A 25,385-nucleotide genomic window follows, 5' to 3' on the forward strand; every position below is an offset into this window, starting at 1 on the left:
CCCCTTAATCCAGTGGGGTTTAGTTGGGGGGTGGTCATATGGAGGAGGCTACGGAAGCGGATAGTGACTAAGGTGGGGTGGGGACCACGACCAGGGCCAGAGCCGCCACCGTGGACAGACGCCCACCCAGACCCTCCCATAGACTGTATGCTGGTGCGCCCGGAGTTCGCACCTTTAGGGGGGGGTACTGTGACACTCTGGCTCCGGGACTTTTATATTTGAGCCAGGGTGTATTTGTTTTGTTGGGGTTTGGGTGTATTTCTTGTTTGCAGTTCTGTGGGGTTCTTTTCTAGGTTTGGTCAATGACTCCCAATCGGAGGTAACGAGTGTCAGCTGTCGGCTCGTTATCTCTGATTGGGAGCCATATTTATTCTGATTGTTTTCCTGTGGGCATTGTGGGTTTTTGTTCCATTTGTTCTGTCAGTGTCACAGAGGACTTCACTATCGTCATTTGTTTTGTGGTTTTCGTGGTTGCTTTAATTTAATAAAGTAAACATGTTCGCTCAACACGCTGCGCCTTGGTCCGCTTCTTTAGACGATCGTGACAGACATAGATACTTTTGTACCTGTTTCTTCCAGCATCTTCACAAGGTCCTTTGCTGTTGTTCTGGGATTGATTTGCACTTTTCGCACCAAAGTACGTTCATCTCTAGGAGACAGAACGCGTCTCCTTCCTGAGCGGTATGACGGCTGCGTGGTCCCATGGTGTTTATACTTGCGTACTATTGTTTGTACAGATGAACGTGGTACCTTCAGGCGTTTGGAAATTGCTCCCAAGGATGAACCAGACCTGTGGAGGTCTACAATCATTTTTCTGAGGTCTTGGCTGATTTCATTTGAGTTTCCCATGATGTCAAGCTAAGAGGCACTGAGTTTGAAGGTAGACATTGAAATACATCCACAGGTACACCTCCAATTGACTCAAATGATGTCAATTAGCCTATCATAAGCTTCTAAAGCCATGACATCATTTTCTGAAATTTTCCAAGCTGTTTAAAGGCACAGTCAACTTAGTGTATGTAAACTTCTGACCCACTGGAATTGTGATACAGTGAATTATAAGTGAAATAATCTGTCTGTAAACAATTGTTGGAAAAATTACTTGTGTCATGCACAAAGTAGATGTCCTAACCGACTTGCCAAAACTATAGTTTGTTAACAAGAAATTTGTGGAGTGGTTGAAAATGACTCCAACCTAAGTGTATGTAAACTTCTGACTTCAACTGTATGTAATGTAATGCATGTACAGATGTATAGTAAACATCAGGACATTAGTACTCTCTATGTCCCTGTTAATGGGTCTAAATCCTTTTTGATGTATCAATAAAAATAAAAAAAACAGTTCAAGGGTAGCAGAATTTAAGAATTCATAATATTAATATTATTATTAATATTATAATAATATAACTTACAGATGGCATTTGTGGTGACAGCCAAGATGACCTATTCTCACTACTGTCACCACACATTCACAGACCGCTTCCATTGAATTAGCTCAGTGCACAGTAAGTTAAATATTGCTAAGGGCTGGTGTCCTGTTTACAGTATTGAAACAGGACCCCTGAGTCAATCATGGGTTCCATAACTGCCACTGTAGACTTTTGACCTCCCCTGTTTGTTGTCATCCTCCCACTGAGCTTTGGCAGCTGGTGGACCGTGCTCACCTCACTGAATCATGATGTATGATGTTTACATAGTGTTGAAATCCCCTGCGGACCAGCAGCCTACAGTCTAATTAAAGAGCAAGCTGCACATGACCGGATTGTAATGCACATGGTCAATTTGGTTTGACATTCGATATCACTATGGGGCTGGTTAGGGTCCATCAGTAAATTACACAATGAACATGGAACAATATTTTTATATGTCAATAGCTCCAAATGGCTTAAAAACCTCAAACCAACTATAAATTGTAGAAATTCATATGCAAATATTGAAAGCATTTAATGAGACAACTAAAAGATGTGCAACATGAAAATATTGTTCCATTGTCATTTATTGACAGTCCTTTACTAGCCCCAGAGAGAGGATATCCAATCTCAAACTAACTTTGCCATGGTCCCACACCAGCTGACTGAAGCTATGTTAGCTAACACTAGCTAGCCTACGCGACTTCAAGACACAAGACCTGGTTAGACTGTTTCAAGTTATCTAGAAGGGTGAGTAGCTGTAACTGTGTACAGTTTTGGCAGAGTGAATGTACAAACGCTTGCCACGTGCAAACATACACAAGAGACCCACATTACATTGCGAGGCATTGGGAAAACCTTGGTCTTTGTGGTTGAATCTGTGTTTGAAATTCGCTGCTCGACTGAGGGACCGTACAGATAATTGTATGTGTGGGCACAGAGATGAGGCAGTCATTCAAAAATCATATTAAACACTATTATTGCACACAGAGTGAGTACATGCAACTTTTTATGGGCCTTGTTAATCATATTGTTACTCCTGAACTGATTTAGGCTTGCCATAAGAAAGGGGTTGAAAACGTATTGACTCTAGACATTTTAGCTTTTCATTTATAATTCATTTGTAAACATTTCTAGAAAACATAATTCCACGTTGACATTATGGAGTATTGTGTGTAGATCAGTGACACAAAATCTCAATTTAATCCATTTAAGATTCAGGCTTTAACACAACAAATGTCGAAAAAGTCAAGCGGTGTGAATACTTTCTGAAGGCACTGTAAATCCTTAATACAACCACTCAAATACTAGGCTTTACAGTAATTTGTTATGTAGGAATGTTGTCTGGGTACTGTAAAAGCACTTAACACACCTGAGGGCAAAATTAATTATTTACTAATGGAAACAGATGTTTAGAGAAGTGTGTATCCAATGACTAACAGTAGCTACAGGTAACTGCCAAAATAATGGAAACACTTGAGTAAATGAGGGGTACATTTTAAAGTATATTGAAAGCAGGTGCTTCAACACAGGTGTGGTTCCTAAGTTAATTAAACAATTAACATCCTATCATGCTTAGGGCCATGTATAAAAATGCTGGGCAGACCATTATTTTGGCTACCATGGGATGACAATTTCCGCCTTCAAAACAACTGGCAACTCAAAAGAATACGAGGTCAAATCATTACGTCAGTGATCTTGAGGTCGGAAAGTCAGAGCTCTAGAAAGAGGCCAGAGTTCCGGAGTTGGAATTCCGAGTTGGATGACCGTTCAAATAAATTTTTCCCAGTCGGAGCTCGTTTTTTTTTTGGGAGTTCCCAGTTGTTTTGAACGCACGGAAGTCAGAGATTTCCGAGTTCTGAGCTCCCAGTTCTTTGAAACACGGCAAATGCACCCATCCACAGAGCACGAGTGGACACTAAATGGTTTGATGAGCATGAAAACGATGTAATCCATATGCCATGGTAGTCAGTATGAAAATGTATGCACTCACTAACTGTAAGTCGCTCTGGATAGGAGCGTCTGCTAAATGACTAAAATGTAGTCTCAGTCACCAGATCTCAACCCAATTCAACACTTATGGGAGATTTTGGAGTGGCGACTGTGACAGCTTTTCCACCACCATCAACAAAACACCAAATTATGGAATTTCTCATGGAAGAATGGCGTTGCATCCCTCCGATATAGTTCCAGACACTTGTACAATCTATGTCAAGGTGCATTGAAGCTGTTCTGGCTCGTGATGGTCCAACACCCTATTAAGACACTTTATGTTGGGTTATCCTTTATTTTGGCAGTTACCTGTCTCTCTCTCTGTCTCTCTCTCTCTCTGTTTGTCTCTCTCTGTCTGTCTCTCTCTGTCTGTCTCTCTGTCTGTCTCACTGTCTCTCCATCTGTCTCTCCGTCTGTCTGTCTCTCTCTCTCTCTCTCTCTCTCTCTCTCAGAATACAGTGCATTCAGAAGGTATTCAGACCCCTTCAGTTTTTCCACATTTTGTTACGTTAAAACCATATTCCAAAATGGATAACTATTTTTTTTCTTCTCATCAATCTACACACAAGACCCCATAATGACGAAGCAAAAACTGGTTTTAGAATTGTTTGCAAATGTATAAAAAAATTAAAAAACAGAAATATTACATTTACATAAGTATTCGTACCCTTTACTCAGTACTTTGTTGAAGCACCTTTGGCAGCGATTACAGCCTCAAGTGTTTATGGGTATGACGCTACAAGCTTGGCACACCTGTATTTGGGGAGTTTCTCCCATTCTTCTCTGCAGATCCTCTCAAGCTCTGTCAGGTTGAATGGGGAGCATCGCTGCACAGCTATTTTCACGTCTCTCCAGAGATGTTCGATCAGGTTCAAGTCCGGGCTCTGGCTGGGCCACTCAAGGACATTCAGAGACTTGTCCCGAAGCCACTCCTGCGTTGTCTTGGCTGTGTGCTTAGGGTTGTTGTCCTGTTGGAAGGTGAACCTTCGCCCCAGTCTGAGGTCCTGAGCGCTCTGGAGCAGGTTTTCATCAAGAATCTCTCTGGACTTTGCTCTGTTCATCTTTCCCTCGATCCTAACTAGTCTCCCAGTCCCTGGCGCTGAAAAATATCCCCACAGGATGATGCTGCCACCACCATGCTTCACCGTAGGGATGTTATTGGCCAGGTGATGAGCGGTGCCTGGTTTCCTCCAGACGTGACGCTTGGCATTCAGGCCAAAGAGTTCAATCTTGGTTTCATCAGAGCAAAGAATCTTGTTTCTCATGGTCTGAGAGTCCTTTAGGTGCCTTTTGGCAAACTACAAGCGGGCTGTCATGTACCTTTTTCTGAGGAGTGGCCTCCGTCTGGCCACTCTACCATAAAGGCCTGATTGGTGGAGTGCTGCAGAGATGGTTGTCCTTCTGGAAGGTTCTCCCATCTCCACAGAGGTTCTTGGTCACCTCCCTGACCAAGGCCTTTCTCCCCCGATTGCTGTTTGGCCGGGCGGCCAGCTCTAGGAAGAGTCTTGGTGGTTCCAAACTTCTTCCATTTAAGAATGATAGAGGCCACTGTGTTCATGGGGACCTTCAATGCTGCAAAAATGTTTTGGTACCCTTCCCCAGATCTGTGCCTCGACACAATCCTGTCTCGGAGCTCTACGGACAATTCCTTCGACCTCATAGCTTGGTTTTTGCTCTGACATGCACTGTCAACTGTGTGACCTTATGTAGACAGGTGTGTGCCTTTCCAAATCATGTCCAATCAATTGAATTTACCACAGGTGGACTCCAATCAAGTTGTAGAAACATCTCAAGGATGATCAATGGAAACAGGATGCACCTGAGCTCAATTTTGAGTGTCATAGCAAAGGGTCTGAATACTTATGTAAATTGTGTTTTTTTGTTTGAATATATTTGCATACATTTCTTAAAAACCTTTTTTCATTTTGTCATTAAGGTGTATTGTGTGTAGATTGATGAGAATTATATATTTTCCATTTTAGAATACAAAATGTGAAAAAAATGAAGAGGTCTGAATAAACTGTACATCTTATCCCATCTTATCCCATACTTCAACCCTAGGTGAACAGAGGGTGAGAAAAAACAACAACAACCACTGACTGAGTCAGAGTGTATCCACAACAACAACCTGGGCAAACGCTGACACTGCTCTAAAAGCACTTGTATGACAGAGGCTTTGTGGCAGAAAATGGGGTCAATTACAGGTTAGATAGGTGTTAGCAGAGAAATGTTTATTTATTTTAGATTTTTCTCCCTTTTTCTCCCCAATTGGTAGTTTCCCATCGCTGCAAATCCCGTATGGACTCGGGAGAGGTGAAGGTTGAGAGCCATGCGTCCTCCAAAACACAACCCTGCCAAGCCGCACTGCTTCTTGACACACTGCTCGCTTAACCCGGAAGCCAGCCGCAGCAATGTGTCGAAGGAAACACCGTACAACTCACGACCGTGTCAGTGTGCATGCACCCGGCCCGCCACAGGAGTCACTAGAGTGCGATGGGACAACGACATCCCGGCCGGCCAAACACCTAACCCGGACGACGCTGGGCCAATTGTGCACCGCCTCATAGGTCTCCCGGTCGCGGCCGGCTGCGACACAGCATGGGATTGAACTCGGGTCTGTAGTGACGCGATGCAGTGCCTTAGACCGCTGCGCCACTCGGGAGGCCCACAAGTACATGTTTCTAATCATTATTGTGGCCTGCAGGTCAACTTTAGTACACAGATCGTGTTCAGTCAGTGTGGAGTAAGGACATGGTGTAGCAGTCAGGGTTCAAACGTAGGTCCCAGCTGCTCCCCACTCAGTCCTCAGTGTGAAATAGAGTCATCTAGTGCTTCAGGTCTTCATGAATATTCATTTACAGCTTTTGAAGGGAGCTAATTTAAATTAAACCCAATAATAGAGAGAGCAGAAACTGTTGAACAGCCAAGGACATACATTAGGTAGTAACATTAAATGAGGTTGGAAATGTAAAATATTGGATGGTGATAATGAGGCTGAGCTTTGAGCCAGAGACTTACAAGACATGAAGTTTCAAGTTTTATTAGTCGTATGTTCAGGATATACATGGTATACACTATTCAACTAAATGGATACTTGCAGGTTCCTTCTCGACAATGGAACAATAAGAATTACAGTTTTTTTCAATTGCTTAAGCACAATTTTGAAAACAGGGCCCAGTTTTTCAAACCCCTTCACACAATTAGCACAACACTACACCAAAGTAGCACAACACCTCAGATCATTTGCAAAATGGAACACTTTTGTCAAAACTATACAATGTCTTATAAAAACCTTATTTTGTTGTCATAACATAAACCCAACCATCATATGGGCTGATTCTGTTTGAATCAGTTAAACACTCCTGTGCTCAACCTAAAACACTTTTAGCATTTACACAGAGAAAGTGTAAAAATAAATTCACCAACACCACATGACACAAATTGTGCAGACTAATGAAAATATTTATTTATTTTCATGTACTCAAGTCAGTCAATACTGAACATTTCAACAAAACATTCATAACAAAACATTTTCCAGTTTTCATACAGTATTACTGAACGTACCATTGTACTGTAAGCTTACAGTAATACTGTAACATAAATTACATATCCAGTTCAGTACCGAATAAAAAATAAAAATAACCTAAACATCTCTCCGCCTAGCTGGATCTGGCCACAGGGACTCGTCAGCATCACAGGCTATATTTTCATTTGCAAGGCAACGTGGGAAGAATCTTTTTGAGTGACGAATCCCCCCTTATATGGAGGCTGCTTAAATTTGATCACATGCTTCCACCATAGCTTGAATGAGGGCCATCTGGACATAGGGACGGAGATCATAAACCTTCCACCGCCATGCTGAGAAGAACTCCTCGATGGGGTTTAGGAAGGGGGAGTATGGTGGAAGGTATTGAACTGTAAATTGTGGGTGTTGATGAAACCAGTTTTGGACCAGAGCAGAACGATTGAAAGCTACATTGTCCCAGACGACAATGTATTGCATCTGGTCCCTTTGGTTTGCTGCTGTGATAATATTGTGTAATCTGTCTAAAAATGTAAGAATGAGGTCAGTGTTGTAAGGACCCAAGTTGGCATGGCGGTGGAGGACCCCATTCTGTGTAATGGCAGCACAAAGGGTAATGTTACCCCCACGTTGCCCTGGTACATTGACAATAGCCCTGTGGCCATTGATGTTTCTTCCCCTTCTTCTCACTGTTGTCAGGTTAAATCCAGCCTCATCAATGTACATAAACTCATGCAGGACTTCCTCCGCATCCATTTGCAAAACTCTCTGAAATACAGCAAAAGATCACATTGTGTAGATCAATTTACTGTAGGTCTGCTATACAGTAAAATGACATGTACATTAAAAAGGTTATGTGTGCAGTACACAATACTACAGTCAGTGAACAAAACGTACCACCACATATTCACGCCGCAGGCCTTTCACCCTCTGAATTTCTTTCAAATGGCACTTTATACAGTTGTTTCATCAGAACTTGATGTTTTTTAAGGATACGGGCTATTGTTGACAGAGAGACCTGTTGGACATTATTGAAAATTCGGTGATCATTGACAATATGGGCTTGAATTTCTCTAAGTCTGATTGCATTATTGGCCAAAACAAGGTTTATGATCTCGCTCTCTTGCTCCTGTGTGAATATGGGGCCCCTCCCTCCTTGGTGTTCTTGATGTTCAATCCTATGTTGGCCAAACAAAATACATGTAGCTTACTGTAAAATGAAACAGGAATAGATACCATAACTGTTGATATAGTACATGCAGTAAGCTATGTATTTTCTGTTGACAGAAGATAAGTTTCTCACATGTGCTCTTGACGAAATGTCCGAACTATTGATGCCACCGTGTACCTGCTTAGGTTAGGCTGTACTCTCAGTCCAGTCTCCCTCAGTGTTAGTCCGTGGTTTATAACATGGTCCACAATTGTAGCACGAATATCGTTACACAGATTTGGTTGTCTTCTTCTTTGTGCATGTCCTACCCCTCCTTCAGGTCTTCCTCTCCCTCTTCCTCTTCCTCTTCCTCTTTCTCTGACACCGTCCATTTTCTTGAAGCTTACCTGTTGCCTTTTTATAGTGCTTAAACCTGATTGGTGTGTGCACACCTGGTGGCTGTGTTTAACCAATTGGTTCATGGGTGTATTCATTTGAAAGCCTTTGCTTTGAAATTGCAAGGAAATGACATCATGATACATTTCTGTGTCAAATGCATACAAGTGTGTTTAGTGTTTTGCAAATCACTGTGTGTAATGTTTTGTAAAAAGTGTAAAGCTGACAATGTGCTTACAGTTGTGCAAATCTAGGCCAGTGTTTTGCTCCTTGAGTGTAAGGTTTTGCTAATTGTGGGAAAGTTTTAATTTTAGTGTGTAAGCAATTGAAAAAAACTGTAATAAAATATAAGAGTACAAACATAAGTTAATGGCTCAGTAGAATAGAATAAACATTTTAGCATAAGTATAATACATGAAGGCACATTTAATAGTCCAATATTTACACACGTTTTGAGGAAGGGGGGATTGGGAGCAAGTGTTTAAATTGTGCACTATTTAGCAATAATAAGAGTCTGGTAGCAGCAATTGTGTGTGTGTGTGTGTGTGTGTGTGTGTGTGTGTGTGTGTGTGTGTGTGTGTGTGTGTGTGTGTGTGTGTGTATGTGTGCATGTGCGTGTGTGTGTGTGGATGAGTGTATATCTGTGTGGTTGTGTGCATGAGTGAGTGCATGTGTGCTAAGGTGCAGAAAGTCAGTGCAGGTGGTCAGTCCAGTTCAAGTGTTCAGCAGTCTGATTGCTTGTAGATAGAAACTGTCTGTGAGCCTGTTGGTATCCAACCTCATGCTCCGATACCGTCTGCCCGACGGTAAGGGAGTGAACAGCTCGTGGCGGGGTGTGTGGGGTCCTTGATGATGCTGCGGGCCTTCCTCAAGTACCATTTCGAGTAGATGCCCTGGATGGATGGGAGCACGGTCCCAGTGATGTATTGGGTCGTCTTTACCATCCACTAGAGGGCCTTGCGGTCGAAGATGAAGCAATTCCCATACCAGATGGCATGCCAAATTTCTTCAGCCGCCTTAGGAAGTAGAGACACTGTTGCGCCCTCTTGACAAGAGTGGTGGTGTTGGTCTATGTCAAGTCCTCAGTGATTTTAATGCAGAAGAACTTAAAACAAATAGACTCTCTCTATTGCAGTACCGTTGATGTGGATCGGGGCATGTTCCCTCCTCTGCTTCCTGAAGTCAAAAATCAACTCCTTTGTTTTGCTGACGTTGAGGGAGAGGTTTTACTCCTGGCACCACAATGCCAGTTCACTTACCTCCTCCCTATAGGCTGACTCATCGTTGTTGGTTATCAGGCCTTCAACCGTGGTGTCGTCAGCAAACTTGATGATGGAGATGGGTGTCATGCAAAGCCACACAGTCGCGGGTGAACAGGGAGTACAGCAGAGGGTTGAGGACAAACCCCTGGGGGGCCCCTGTGTTAGTGTGGAGGAGGTGTTGTTGCCTATCCTCACAGCCTGTGTTCTGCCGGTCAGGAAGTCCAGGATCCCATATATGTTAAGTCACATTTACTTATTCCCAGTTTTACTCCTGGATAAAATATTAGGTTATTTAAGGTAAAATGTGCTATCAGAATGCATTTAGTATATTCTGGTTTTGTTGCTCAGATAAGCAATATTCGAATGAGTCTACAATATGTCACAACTCCCGCCACAATCTCTCATGCACCTAATGTGTTGTTTTCCTTTGATTGTAAGTGTTTTTCTTGGGGGCTCTGGAGGGCAGAGAGAGAGCACTGATTGGGAAGTTGCCGGTCCAGTCAGGTCTGCAGACTCAACACAATGACAGGATGCGATGTCAGAGAGTGCCAGGGGGTAGCTGGGTAGTTGGCAGTCATGCTCCCGTTTCCAATCTGCAGTGTGGCATTTTGCTTCATGCTGGGCCGCTTTCTGGCAGCCTGGTTGGTGCTGTAACCAGGCCCCAGTAAATGGAAAGGTAGGGATAGTTCAGGCTCAAGCGCTACCAGATGGAAGTAAATGTTGGGTCACTGGGTTTTTTGGAGCTCAGATGTTTTGTGAATTGGTTGCTGCACTGCATGTCCTTACCCAGAGGGTAGAAAACCCAGAGGGGGTGGGAAAAACATTATGTGCCTTTCGTTGTTGTTGTCTTTGATTCGTTTTCCACTGAGGTATTTTCTGAGAATGTCTTGGTAGGTTCTGAGAATGTCTTAAACTCCATCATGTCTGACCAGCAGCAGCAGTCACATTATACCTGAACATGTCTTTGAGAAGATACAATCCATGCTCTGGTGTCACTTTCAGGACTTGGGGACAGTAAATGTGAAATTAAACAATTGCATAGCATTTGCATAATCTCAGACACCCAGAACCAAACTTGAATTACGTAATTGCGTCAGATGCTCGATTAAGTTCTGAGGGGAGACGTGTTAAAAAAGATACTAATGATACTAGCGAAGTCTGCACCCCCCTAAACAGAAACTCTCAGACAGTTTTGGGCAAGTCTATGAGACAAATGTCCCCTCCCCTTCCGAAATTCGATAGATGCGAGCACCATGTCCAAATGATCAGTGACAAAAAAATCTGCATACTGGATCAAAGTTCCTCGTTAGTCGTCGCATCCCACAGTCTGTCGACAAACGCTACTACCGTTTATGTTACGTGCATCTGTCCACAAAGTTAGCATTGCAATGATTTGATGTGTCATGCATAGTCAGTGGTCCAACAGTGGCTGTTGTTGAACTCTCTGCCACAGCATGTGAGCCAATCCCCTGAGCCCTTTTAACTACCTGCCACTGTTTGACAGCCAATCACAGGACAGTACTGCCTGTGGGCTGCGGGAACTGAGGGCCAGGACAGAACCCCTGCACAATGGGGAGTCTGCTCTGTGACCGAACCAACGGCGTGGAATCGGGATCAGCGTTTTTATTGGCAGGCTTCCAGCCTCATGAACTAAAGGGGGGGAAGGGAAGGGAATGGAATGAGTAGAATAAAGAGAACAAGTATATTTTTAACTCCTGCTGTGCGTCAAAGAGATGTATGGAGCACCGGAACTGAGGGGGGCCCGAGAGAGGCCTGTCCTGGGGTAGGACCCTCCCTTAAGGCCATATCACCACTGTCTGAAGTCCATAAAAAAAGGCATTGGAGAGATGTAAATATTTATTTCCCCTTCCTCGCTCTCTTCCTGACTTTCTGTAGTACTGTGCATCCACACTTTTATTAATCCCTTTTCCTCCCTATGTCCTTTTCGCTTTCCCTCTGACTCTTCCTCTCTCAACATCTATTCGCATTACAACTCCATTATCACCCTATTGCAGGGATAGGCAATTGGATTTATCCACAGGCTGATTTTTGAGTGAATGGTCGGGGGCCGGAAAATTATTAGAATAATTTGGTCACCGCAAATTGACCACATCTAAGCCCAAAAGTGGATTATTTTCAAATACAATAATTTCATACCTTGATTACATTGAGACATGATCACATACAGTGCCTTGCAAAATATTCATCCCCCTCGGAGTTGTTCCTATTTTGTTGCATTACAACCTGTAATTTAAATAGATTTTTATTTGGATTTCATGTAATGGACATACACAAAATGTTCCAAATTGGTGAAGTAAAATGAACAAAATAAAATAATGGAAAAGTGGTGCGTGCATATGTTCACCCCTTTGCTATGAAGGCCCTAAATAAGATCTGGTGCAACCAATTACCTTCAGAAGTCACATAATTAGTTAAATAAAGTCCACCTGTGTGCAATATTAGTGTCACATGATGTGTCACATGATTTCAGTATATATACACCTGTTCTGAAAGGCCCCAGAGTCTGCAACACCACTAAGCAAGGGGCACCACCAAGCAAGCGGCACCATGAAGACCAAGGAGCTCTCAAAACAGGTCAGGGACAAAGCTGTGGAGAAGTACAGATCAGGGTTGGGTTATAAAGAAATATCAGAAACTTTGAACATCCCACAGAGCACCATTAAATCCATTATTAAAAAATGGAAAGAATATGGCACCACAACAAAGCTGCCAAGAGAGGGCCGCCCACCAAAACTCACGGACCAGGCAAGGAGGGCATTAATCAGAGAGGCAACAAAAAGACCAAAGATAACCCTGAAGGAGCTGCAAAGCTCCACAGCGGAGATTGGAGTATCTGTCCATAGGACCACTTTAAGCCATACACTCCACAGAGCTGGGCTTTAGGGAAGAGTGGCCAGAAGAAAGCCATTGCTTAAAGAAAAAAATAAGCAAACACGTTTGGTGTTCGTCAAAAGCCATTTGGGAGACTCCCCAAACATATGGAAGAAGGTACTCTGGTCAGATGAGACTAAAATTGAGCTTTTTGGCCATCAAGGAAAACGCTATGTCTGGCGCAAACCCAACATCTCTCATCACCCCGAGAACACCATCCCCACAGTGAAGCATGGTGGTGGCAGCATCATGCTGTGGGGATGTTTTTCATTGGCAGGGACTGGGAAACTGGTCAGAATTGAAGGAATGATGGATGGCGCTAAATACAGGGACATTTTTTAGGGAAACCTGTTTCAGTCTTCCAGAGATTTGAGACTGGGACGGAGGTTCACCTTCCAGCAGGACAATGACCCTAAGCATACTGCTAAAGCAACACTCGAGTGGTTTAATGGGAAACATTTAAATCCAATTGAGAATCTGTGGTATGACTTAAAGATTGCTGTACACCAGCGGAACCCATCCAACTTGAAGGAGCTGGAGCAGTTTTGCCTTGAAGAATGGGCAAAAATCCCAGTGGCTAGATGTGCCAAGCTTATAGAGACATACCCCAAGAGACTTGCAGCTGTAATTGCTGCAAAAGCCTCCTTCACTCATGCTGCCAAACATGCCCTCGTAAAACTGACTATCCTACCGATCCTTGACTTCGGCGATGTCATTTACAAAATAGCCTCCAACACTCTACTCAGCAAATTGGATGTAGTCTATCACAGTGCCATCCGTTTTGTCTCCAAAGCCCCATACGCTACCCACCTCTGTGACCTGTACGCTCTTGTTGGCTGGTCCTCACTACATGTTCGTCGTCAAACCCACTGGCTCCAGGCCATCTATAAATCACTGCTAGGCAAATCCCCGCCTTATCTTAGCTCATTGGTCACCATAGCAGCACCCACCCGTAGTCTGCGCTCCAGCAGGTATATCTCACTGGTCATTCCCAAAGCCAACACCTCCTTTGGCCGCCATTCCTTCCAGTTCTCTGCTGCCAATGACTGGAACGAATTGCAAAAATCTCTGAAGCTGGAGACTCATCTCCCTCACTAACTTTAAGCATCAGTTGTCAGAGCACCTTACCGATCACTGCACCTGTACACAGCCCATCTGAAATTAGCCCACCCAACTACCTCATCCCTATATTGTTATTTATTTTGCTCTTTTGCACCCCAGTATCTCTATTTGCACATAATCTCTTGCACATCTAGCATTCCAGTGTTAATACTATTGTAATTATTTTGCACTATAGCCTATTTATTGCCTTACCTCCATAACTTGCTACATTTGCACACACTGTATATATATTTTCTGTTGTATTTTTGACTTTATGTTTTTTACCCCATATGTAACTCTGTGTTGTTTTTATCGCACTGCTTTGCTTTATCTTGGCCAGGTCGCAGTTGTAAATGAGAACTTGTTCTCAACTGGCTTACCTGGTTAAATAAAGGTGAAATAAAAAAAATAAAAAAATAAAAAAGGTGGCTCTACAAAGTATTGACTTTGGAGGGGTGAATAGTTATGCACGCTCAAGTTTTCTGTTTTTTTGTCTTATTTCCTGTTTGTTTCACAAGAAAAATATTTTGCATCTTCAAAGTGGTAGGCGTGTTGTGTAAATCAAATGATACAAACCCCCAAAAAATCCATTTTAATTCCAGGGTGTAAGGCAACAAAATAGGAAAAATGCCAAAGGGGGGTGAATAGTTTCACAAGCCACTGTATATCTATTTTTTTATTTGTGGGAATACTTGGTAATAGATTTTGGCCCGCTGGCCGCCTGTTGCCGTCCCCTTCCCTATTGTGTGATTGGTGTGTGTGTGTGTGTGTGCGCACATGTGCGTACATACACACCTGTGTGCGTGCGTCCATACATATCTGTGTGTGTGCATATGCCTGCATGTGTGTGTGTGTGTGTGTTTGCACACGTGCGTGTGTGTGGACCGCTCTCTGAGCCTAGTGTTGATTCAGCTGGAGCCTCCCTGAATGCCTGACAGCCAACTGACAGCGTCTGTCACTGGGCGCGGGGCTTGTAATCATGACTCAATAAGGCCAGGAAATCAGGAGAGAGAGAGAAAACACACGTTTGACCAGAGTGGAGGGAGTACAGCAGAGCTGAGGTGCTCAGGGGTGGGGTACGGAGAGGGGGAATATGGGATCTGGGCTGAGTGTTTGGTTTCATCCAGCTCTCCCTCAAAAGCCCCCTCAGAGACATTGTGAACATGAGAAATCATTTGGCCTGTGTTAACTTTAACCAGAGGAAGCTTGATCTGAAAATAGAGGGACAGGATGGTGGACTTACAAAGTCAGGTGGGTGCCCTTGCTGCCCTATTCCTATTACAAAGAGAAGCTGTATTTTTCACTGACCTTACCTCCTACTGAACCCATCCTTCTGTTTCTCAGTCCAGGTCGAATGTTTCCGGGTTCTCAAAGAACAGGGCTGTCCGAAATAAGAGTTTGAATTAAGTTTATATCTGCTGCTCTGTGAGAAATAAGTTTATTTCAAACATCATCCATTAAACATTTTGTTTAACGAGTGCAAAGAAAGTAATTACAGCAAAAACTGTAATTAAAATCTATCTGTGTATGGCTAAGAAGCTACTTCAAGATTCACCATCCAAAAGTAGAGGGAATGACATTTATTGTGCCTTGTCAATTGTATAATAATGTTAATAAATTCCCCATTTACATGTGTTGCAGCTACAGTATAAAGCCTATATTCCCATAAAAGTTGCATATAAAATAAAGTGGTTGAGTAGGAACATTTGCATGTAGCAAATTTCCATTTGACCATTTCGGCAGTATATTTTGCCAAGAGAGCGTAGAGGGTTCAGGTTTGTTGGCCATCATACTGATGGTGTATGTCCTAATACGTACACTGTAATGGTGGTCCTCCCACCGTATATTATGAAGCACTCTAAAGCTGGGCGTACACTACACGATTTTGGCCCCGATTTAGCTGTCCCAGACACGTTTTTGAGATCGGAGACAAAATCCCCAGGTCGTTGCCTACTCGGGGCGCGCGGCCGTCACTCACACGTTTAATGTGAGCGGGTCAGAGACACAGTATGAGAGTTACCGATATCTTCTTTGAGCAGTCGCAGATGTCCCGATATTTGATTTTACCAGCACAAAATCTGCAATGCTCTTGTAGTGAGAGATGTGCAATGACACGTTTTGAAAACGGTGATGAGCAATAGCCAATGAGAGCTCGCCAGAGAAGAAGCCAGTGAGATGATGACGTTGTTTCGCATCACCCATAATGTGTAGACTCTCGAGAAGGAGCGATGACTACTAGTATGCATTTGTACTTGCCTTTAATCAAAGTGTCAAATCGTTACAGCTCTGAAGTTCAAAAGCAATGTTATTCAATTCAAAATGTTGGCTAGATATTTCAACTCTGTATGGCAAGCGTGAATGTCTGACTGAAAACATTTGAGGCTGCTTTGAGCCACAGCTCGCTGTAGCTACGTTAAATCTAATCACATCATCACATCATTGTTTTCGCGAGATAGTGTGGTATCGAGAATCAAGACCAAGTGAAGAATCTTGTCTGTGCCACATCGTTTAGTGTGCGCACAACTACGTTAGCAAGACAAAAAATACTACAGGAAAGATCGTTGTTTAATGTGAGAGGTTTAGCAATGTTAGGATTTTGAAAGTCATGTAGTATACACCTGGCTTTACCTGCACTCACCCGCTTGCAGCGTGGTGACCCAGGTCAACTAGCGAGCGTGCCTCTCCCTCACTCTCAGCTGGAGGTCGCCCTACTCTGTTATACCAGCTGGGACCCCTGCTCTCCCCTTCTCTCCTTCCACCCACCAACAGCCACAGGCTAAGGAGGGGTGGAGGGAGAGCCTCTTCTTTCCAGCTGTGATATTTAGCCCAAGCATGTCTGAGGAGAGGTAGCATCACACCAAATCCCACCACTGTTAGAACAAAATCATAAGCATCATCATACTCACTTTTTCATTGACATTGTCTTACATTGTCTTGTGCTTTTCCACACAGAGACCACTCTCACAGTAGTTCTCACAGAAGCATTTGAGTTTACAAGCACAGCTGCTCAGCTTCTCAAGGCTATCTGCCTCTTAGATCATCTGGGATTTCAACATGTGTGACCCTCTGGTTTTGAGGTCATGGTTTCTGATGGCGCTACCCCCCCTTTCCATGCCCACAGCCCGTTACACGTTGCATCCTCCCAGGCTTTAGTGTGGCAGCACGGCGGAACATTCTGTGGGGAATCTGGGGATGCCGCCACACGAGCCAAATCTGTGGTTTGAACCAATTAGAGAGCTTTTAGGTCAGAAGCCTGGTTTGGATTGGACGGGTGGTTTAGGGCGTGTGGAAGCATAAGTGGGATGACACAAGAGGGAGATGGGGAACCGGCCACCGGCTCATCATTCCATTAGATGACAGAGAGCATGTGTCACCACCAGAGCCCAACACGGCTTTAGTCCTCTGCCAAAGCTCCATGCTAGATCAAGCCCTCTGTAGAGTTTCCTATAGCGGTTCCTGTGGTGAGCTGTAAATCATAGGATTTCTTGATTTTCTTTCATGCATCCTTTTTAACGTAGAGGATCAAATGGATATTGAAGTTCCCACCCTTGAAAGCTAGGAGGAAAGGAAGCATATAAAGGACTAGTTGAGGCCTGTTGAATTAAAGATTTAACAAAAGGACTCTTTACGGGGCATGGGAGCTGTAGCAGACAGAGAGAGGCAGTAGGAACCTGGGCCTGTTTGCACGCATCCCCAGGAGGCTAGCCTCAAGCTCCTTTCCTCCGTGGTTATGAAGAAGACATCTCTATTAAAGCGTGTCCTTTTAATAGAGAAAGGGTAGAGAGCTTCACCGACAGTCGGATAGCATGGCATGGTGAAATCTCTGCAGTTGCGAGTGGGAGAGCTCTGGGCTGACTCCATGATGACCTACAGTATCTCAGAGAACAAGCACCAATTATGCTGTAGAGATGGGTGGAGTAGAAAGACTGGAGCCTTGGCATGGCATCCGTGCTATCCTAGTTTTGTGGCCACCAGGGTCAAAGTTCACACAGCAAACAACCCTGGGGGATCTTTTAAGTATCATGTCCTAAGACAATATGTCTTTGTTTTAAAAGGTTGTAAAATAGACCTTTCAATAGTTAGCTTGTTTTAATATGGTTTTGCCCCTCCCTTGATACCTGTCCATTTGCCTTTTTGGTATGTAAACAGGGACTAGTAGTTTAAATGAATCACCATTATTGCTGGCTGTGAATGAAGAAAGTGTTGGAGCTGTCGTTGGGATTGTGAATATGAGCACTCCTTGCATGGACCTCTAAGAGGAAGACAGTAAACAAATCTTTATCTTCTTACAGAAGATACAGGATTGTGGCTTCATTCCCATCTTGATGTCACAGGCCACATGGGTGGTGACTGGAGACTGCTGTGCGTGTGCGTTTGTCTGACTGTCTGTCTGTCTGGGGCTGGGGCCTCATTTTTTTTTAGATACTGTGTATGTGTTGCCCTTTCCCAGCCCTATGGAGCCTTGCTTAGACTGGGAGAAAGGGAGACTGGGGAAGACAGCCCTCTGTGATAACTCAGACAGAGGACAAGTAAAGGACAGCAGAGAAACACTCTCTATCCACCCCCCCTCCGAAGAAATGTTCCCGTTTCCCATGGGACTTCATCTCCTCATTGGGTCCCTGCTCACGCAAGCCGGATTACTGCTGGGGACCAGAATACTTATGAGGGCAAGTTCACCGCTGCACCACTGACAGAGCTGGGATATGGATTCCCTGTCTCCTGTGAGTCCTGTTGCTGCTACACTATATCAAACAACACACAACAGACAGAGACAACATCAGCCAAGAGTAATTCTGAGCTGAAATAGTTTTTATTATCATCAGAATTATTGCTGATGTTGAAGAAACACAGAAAAGGCTATTTACATTAAACCACGACAGTAGTTTGCAGTCAGTGCTAATGTAAAAATAGTAAAAATATATTATGACATTATTGAATCACCAGAGAGTGGTTGATATTGGGGTTTGAGGGGCGGCAGGTATCCTCGTGGTTAGAGCGTTGGGCCAGTAACCAAAAGGTTGCTTCTTCGAATACCAGAGCCGACCAGGTGAAAAATCTATCACTGTGTCCTTGAGCAAGGCCCTTAACCCTAATTGCGCCAGGGGTGTTGTACAATGCCCACTGGGCATAAACTGGTTGAATCAACGTTGCAATGTAATTTGTCAACGTACTGTGATGTGGAATCTACATTGGATTTGAAAATAGTTATCAGTGCAGCACCTCCTACTGGAGAATTGATCTAGTTACAGCTACCCTTTGGTCTCTCATCCAGGGTTTTAACCAAGCCCAGCTCTGCTTAGCTATGATGTTTATCACTGACTATTACCGATGTGCTATTGTGAGAATGATTGCTGCGAGAGCTTCACTTAAAAACTAAATAGAATCACTGTAGCTATTGAAGTCATTCCAAAGGGTAGGTTTAACAGAGCAAAGGAAATGTGATCATACTTTATAATAATAATAATAATATGCCATTTAGCAGACGCTTTTATCCAAAGCGACTTACAGTCAACTTCATCACTCATACCTCATCAATGATGCTATTTAGGCCTATATAGCATTTTCAAAGTCATCAAAAGCTATTGATTCAATTCAACACATAATTAAACTAGAAATAGACAATACAATAGGCCTAGGGTTTGGTTGATTTCAAATGTAATGATATTTAGCGATATTGAATTGTGTTTGGTTGTCAACGCAACCATATGAACATTTGAAGGAGATGTATCTTCTGTTTGGATAGTTCCATAATTATGTAACACTGATTTAGTCTGGCTTTAATTCCAGTTTGTCTACAAATTAATAATTAATATGTTGGATTTAGTCCTATTCTTTAAATTAGATTTTTGGTTGAGGTGAATCCAACATATAAATTATACATGTTTAGACTAACTGGAATTAAAGCCAGACTAAGTCAGTGGCACAGATGGAACTATCCAAGCAGAAGATACATCTCCTTCAAATGTTGATATTTGGTTGCGTTGACAACCAAACACAATTCAATATTACTTTTTCAATACAATAAATAGCCAATTAACTTGTCGACAAGTTAACAAATGATATGTTGGATTCACGTCTCCAACTCGACCAAAAATAAAGGTTAAAGAATGGGATTAAGCCAGTGGCTCATATGGCACTATTCAAGCAGTAGATACATCTCCTTTAAATGTTGATATTTGGTTGCGTTGTCAACCAAACACAATTCAATATTACTTTTGTAATACAGTAAATAGCCTAAAGTTAAGGCTATCTTACAAACTACCTTAAAATGAGTAACACATCCATGGCCACATTTTGAGGTTACTGTAACTATACATTTCTTCTTATGTAATCATATAAAGCATGCATGTTCAACATAGGTCGTCGCAGGTCTGTGGAGATCTTCACAATTGCTGTAATAATCTGCGCAGAATCTTGAAAGTTATTAATCACTTGCATCATATACTTTTAATGTAATCTCAACTGCAATCCAAGTAATTTGGTTCTGTTATTAGATGAAGCACAGTGTTAACACATTAATCTGTTGCATAAATGAACAAAATATATGACATTGTATTCCCATTTGAACTCAATGGTTGAAAGTGCAGTGATAGACATTTGGGTGACAAAAATTAGACATTGTTCTTCCATTGGAATTTGGTTGTGCTTTTAGATGGTTGAAATCATAGTGATAAGACGTTGGAAATTCAACTAACTTTTTGCTGTTTTTGAGTAGGTTATAATCTCACTGATCAACATCTCAACCAAATATTACCCAATTATCCACGTTGAAATGACATGGTGTGCCCAGTGGGTGGTGACCCTGGCCGTGACCCCATTCCCTGCGAGTGTCTCAGGGTGAGTTGGGATATGCAAGAAACACATTTCCATTACACACTTGTGTGTAACAAGACAAATATAAGCACCCCCCAAATTATTATAATGAAGATGCAATCATTAGTCTTGTGGGTGAGAATGATTAGGAAATGATATACCCTTTTCTCATGGATATCGAAAAATAATTGCAAGCATATTCTGCACAAATACAGACAATACAGAAACTGAAGGTCTATCATGTCTTCAGGCTAATGAGTAGTAGCTATACTAGGCAACAGATTGAATGAATGACTGACGGACAGCAAAGCCTTCATCATAGGGCATGCTGTTCATAGGGCACTAGTGTATAGCAGTACATTGTGTGATTCTGTATCAAACTCCTACAGTATACAGATTTAAAAAACACAGTGACACCTAATAATCAAACTGATCGTTTCCTCATAAAAATGCGTGTTATGCAACGATCATATACCCTCATGAAATAGATTTGCCAAACAAGTGCCTGGCCTATCCTGCAGCAAACAACCAATGGTAAAACAACCAATATAGCATATTGAACGTCATAAAATGGCCTCAAAATAAGTAATTTGGGTTTCCTATGGTCTCTCTTTTGAACATTATGCCCGGGCCAAACCCTCAGTGAAGTAGTTAAGCAGTGATCTGGTGGCTGGTGGTCAGGGTTGGTCAGTGGATCAGCTGGTTCCGCCCTGCCACTGGAACACTGTGGGTACATGGTGTGTACATCAACAGGCCAGCTCACAAAGGCCAGATCACTTGACATGCTGAAAGTTTGAAAGCTACTCTGGTTTCCTCCTCTGTTTCCTCTTGGCACCATGGGATTTTGTTTATTTACCCAGTATCCCAGACACAGATTATGCGTAGTCCTGCACAATGTGCTTTTTAGTCCAGGACTAGTCTTGAAGACTACAGACCTAAGGTCTTCTACCCATGGCCTTATAGGTACTGTCTGGATCTTTTTTGGATGAACATTCAGTAATATGCATGATGTGACCCTGGATGAGGTTATACGTTGATGTCTTCTAGTCCTACATTATGCAGATTAGACAGATTGATTTTACTCAACATGTGAATGATTAAAATCCTCACATCATCAGTAGTTCACTTCGTGTTACTCTCCATATAGCCTTATCATATCTGTGATATTTTGCTAAGTGGCAGTGACTTTGAGCATTCAGTGCTTTATAGCTGAGGCCTGTCCACTCACATTTGTGTGCCCGTCAAATTTGTGTTGCAAACATACACTACATGACCAAAAGTATGTGGACACCTGCTCGTTGAACATCTCATTCCAAAATCATGGGCATTAATATGTAGTTGGTCCCCCTTTGCTGCTACAACAGCCTCCACTCTTCTGGGAAGGCTTTCCACTAGATGTTGGAACATTGCTGCGGGGACTTGCTTCAATTCAGCCACAAGAGCGTTAGTGAGGTCAGGCACTGATGTTGGGCGATTAGGCCTGGCTCACAGTCGGCGTTCCAATTCATCCCAAAGGTGTTCGATGGGGTTGAGATCAGGGCTCTGGCCAGTCAAGTTCTTCCACACCGATCTCCACAAACCATTTCTGTATGGATCTTGCTTTGTGCACACGGGGGCATTGTCATAAAACAGAAAGGGCCTTCCCCAAACTGTTGCCACAAAGTTGGAAGCACAGAATCGTCTAGAATGTATTTGTATGCTGTAGCGTTAAGACTGGAACTAAGGGGCCTAGCCCGAACCATGAAAAAAAGCCCCAGACTATTATTCCTCCTCCACCAAACTTTACAGTTGTCTCTATGCAATCGGCAGGTAGCGTTCTCCTGGCATCTGCCAAACCCAGATTCGTACGTCGGACTGCCAGATAATGAAGCGTGATTCATCACTCCAGAGAATGCGTTTCCACTGCTCTAGAGTCCAATATTGGCGAGCTTTACACAACTCCAGCTGACGCTTGGCATTGCGTATGGTGATCTTAGGCTTGTGTGCGACTGCTCGTCCATGGAAACCCATTTCATGAAGCTCCCGGTGAACAGTTCTTGTACTGACGTTGCTTCCAGAGGCAGTTTGAAACTCTGTATTTATGAATTTTTATTTCACCTTTATTTAACCAGGTAAGCCAGTTGAGAACAAGTTCTCATTTCCAACTGCGACCTGGCCAAGATAAAGCAAAGCAGTGTGGAAAAAAACAACAACAACACAGAGTTACATATGGAATAAACAAAACTTACAGTCAATAACACAATAGAAAATCTATATACAGTGTGTGCAAATGTAGTAAGTTATGGAGGTAAGGCAATAAATAGGCCATAGTGCAAAATTATTACAATTATAATTTAGTATTAACACTGGAGTGATAGATGTGCAGAAGATGATGTGCAAATAGAGATACTGGGGTGCAAATGAGCAAAATAAATAACAATGTAAATAACAATATGGGGATGTGGTAGTTGGGTGGGCTAATTACAGATGGGCCATGTACAGGTGCAGTGATCGGTAAGCTGCTCTGACAACTGATGCTTAAAGATAGTGAGGGAGATAAGTGTCTCCAGCTTCAAAGATTTTTGCAGTTCGTTCCAGTCCGTATTGAGTGTTGCAACCGAGGACAGACAATTTTAATGCGCTACGCACTTCAGCGGTCCCGTTCTGTGAGCTTGTGTGGCCTACCACTTCGCGGGTGAGCCGTTGTTGCTCCTAGACGTTTCCACTTCACAATAACAACACTTACAGTTGACAAGGGAAGCTCTAGTAGGGCAGAAATTTGACGAACTGACTTGTTGGAAAGGTGGCATCCTATGACGGTGCCATGTTCAAAGTCGCTGAGCTCGTCAGTAAGGCCATTCTACTTCCAATGTTTGTCAATGGAGATTGCATGGCTGTGTGCTCGATTTTATACACCTGTCTGGCTGAAATAGCCGAATCCACTAATTTGAAGGGTTGTCCACATACTTTTCTATATAGTGTATTCGTCACAGGTGCCTTGTGCCCCCCCTTATTTGATCATTGCATTCCCTAAGATACTGTCTATGTCCATAACCAGAAATGCAGTATAATTCGAAATCCTTATACTGTACTGTACACATATGTCTGGACCATACATATCAAATGGAGACCACATGGCAACCTTATCCTCAGAGGAAGCAGACTTCCTATCGGGATTTAGATTGGATCAACCAGTCATGACCTCATTTGAAATGGATGCACAGTCAGCATTCTATTGACATTGTTTGAAATGTAACGTGATTAAAGATTTGATGATTAGCCTGAACGTAGGCCTGAACGTAGGCCTGAATGTAGGCCTACCCTATGTTATTGCTGAGTGGGGGCAGTCAGCACTGACGTTAATCTCTATAGTGAAATCCACTCACTCAATGGGGAAAATGCTTAGAGAATACAAAGGAAATACAACTTAGTCATGAAGTAACAATGAAGCTGCTGTCATCCTGGTGTGGTAGCTAGCGCTTTGGCCTTTTGAAGCGGTGCATGTAAATATTTAGTGAAGACTGTGATTGCCTTGCAGCCATGCTTCATTAATCTCTGTCATGAGGGAATAATGGAGAGCTGTGAACACTAACACAAGTTAGGGCTGACAGAAAAGTGACTGAGAAAACAGCCCAACACTGACTTAGAAACAAACTGTTTGCGTTGTTTCAATATCATTGAGTTCCTTGCTCCATTTTGCACTAATGAGTCTTTCTCTCTTTGTTCTCTATTTAATGCAGTAACGGGTTATGTACAGAATGCTATAAGTTGCACCTGGAATACAATCCATTACAAGGCATGTAAACAATTTCCAATATGCTGTATGTTTGGCTGATCCTAATGATACTTAAATCACATAAGCTATAACAACATAGTGCTATATGAATACAAATTATGATTATAGAATTATTATCAGAACTTTTCAACATACAGTGCATTATGTTGACTCTCTCATAAACTGTTTAGATATGTTTACAATGTGCTTGTTGTCCTTTCTGTTTAGATATCACATCACGGGTTGTCGATGTGAAAATCTTCTTCTCTGCCATAAAGAAAATATTTACAGAACAGCGAGGCTGCGAGGGCTCTGTTTTCCATTAAGGCCATGCAAGTAGCCCAGTGAACACCGATGGCCTGCATCCAAATAAATGTTTCTGTCTGCGCTCCATTAAAGATTTATCATGTCAAATGATGATGTCAGCTCAACTTGGTTATTTTCCTATGAGCGTCCCAAAGGTCAGCTGGCGGGGAGATTTGCTTCCTTACTTTCACGAGCAAGGTAAATATACATCTGTGCAAACAAGTGTGAGTGGCAGTGAAAGGGCCGGCAGCACAATATGGGAGAAAATAAGGCATGCATATGGCTTTAGTTTCCCTCTGTGAAAACAGGGAGGGAGAGGGAATCTGTTCTGCTCTGTGACTGTGTACTGCTGTATACTGCCTGTCAGGGAGACGAATGAGAAACATGGGCTGCTCAGAAGGGTCAGGGAGCGTTTTAAAATCCTCCTTTGTGCTCCCAGTCTAGCTGTGTCAGAGACAATGCGGCTAATGAGAGAGGAATTTGGTGTGGAGCACAGTGCAAACACAGGGGAAGCACCTCGCCCAGCCTCAGGAGGCCAACCAGCTGTCTAGGCTTCTGCGTCTCCCAGGGCTATGCTCTGACTACAGGCATGCATGGGAAATTTCATTGTCTGTAGGCTACAGTACTGAACAACTTACTCTCCCTAAAAATGTCGACCTGCTGCAAGGGCGGACTGGAACCAGACATCGGCCCTGGCATTTCTAACACGCTGGCCCATTTTTCTCCCCTCAAGGCCCCTTTTATTTTGTGAGAGCCACCAAGTCATATCTTATATTTACTTTTTTAG

At 43.0% G+C, this 25,385-nt stretch overlaps 1 protein-coding gene across 1 annotated transcript in view; it reads left to right on the forward strand.

Moving 5' to 3' along the window:
- Positions 1-2,145: 2,145 nt before the first annotated feature.
- The window catches only part of adgra1b (adhesion G protein-coupled receptor A1b), a 282,388-nt gene continuing 259,148 nt past the window's right edge, over positions 2,146-25,385 (forward strand). The window contains exon 1 of the mRNA XM_084152987.1: positions 2,146-2,159. The gene's annotated coding sequence lies outside the window, so the exon portion shown is untranslated. The remainder of the gene's footprint in view (positions 2,160-25,385) is intronic.

Source organism: Coregonus lavaretus (assembly GCF_964263955.1).
Source record: "Coregonus lavaretus genome assembly, chromosome: 1".
NCBI classification, from domain to species: Eukaryota; Metazoa; Chordata; class Actinopteri; order Salmoniformes; family Salmonidae; genus Coregonus; species Coregonus lavaretus.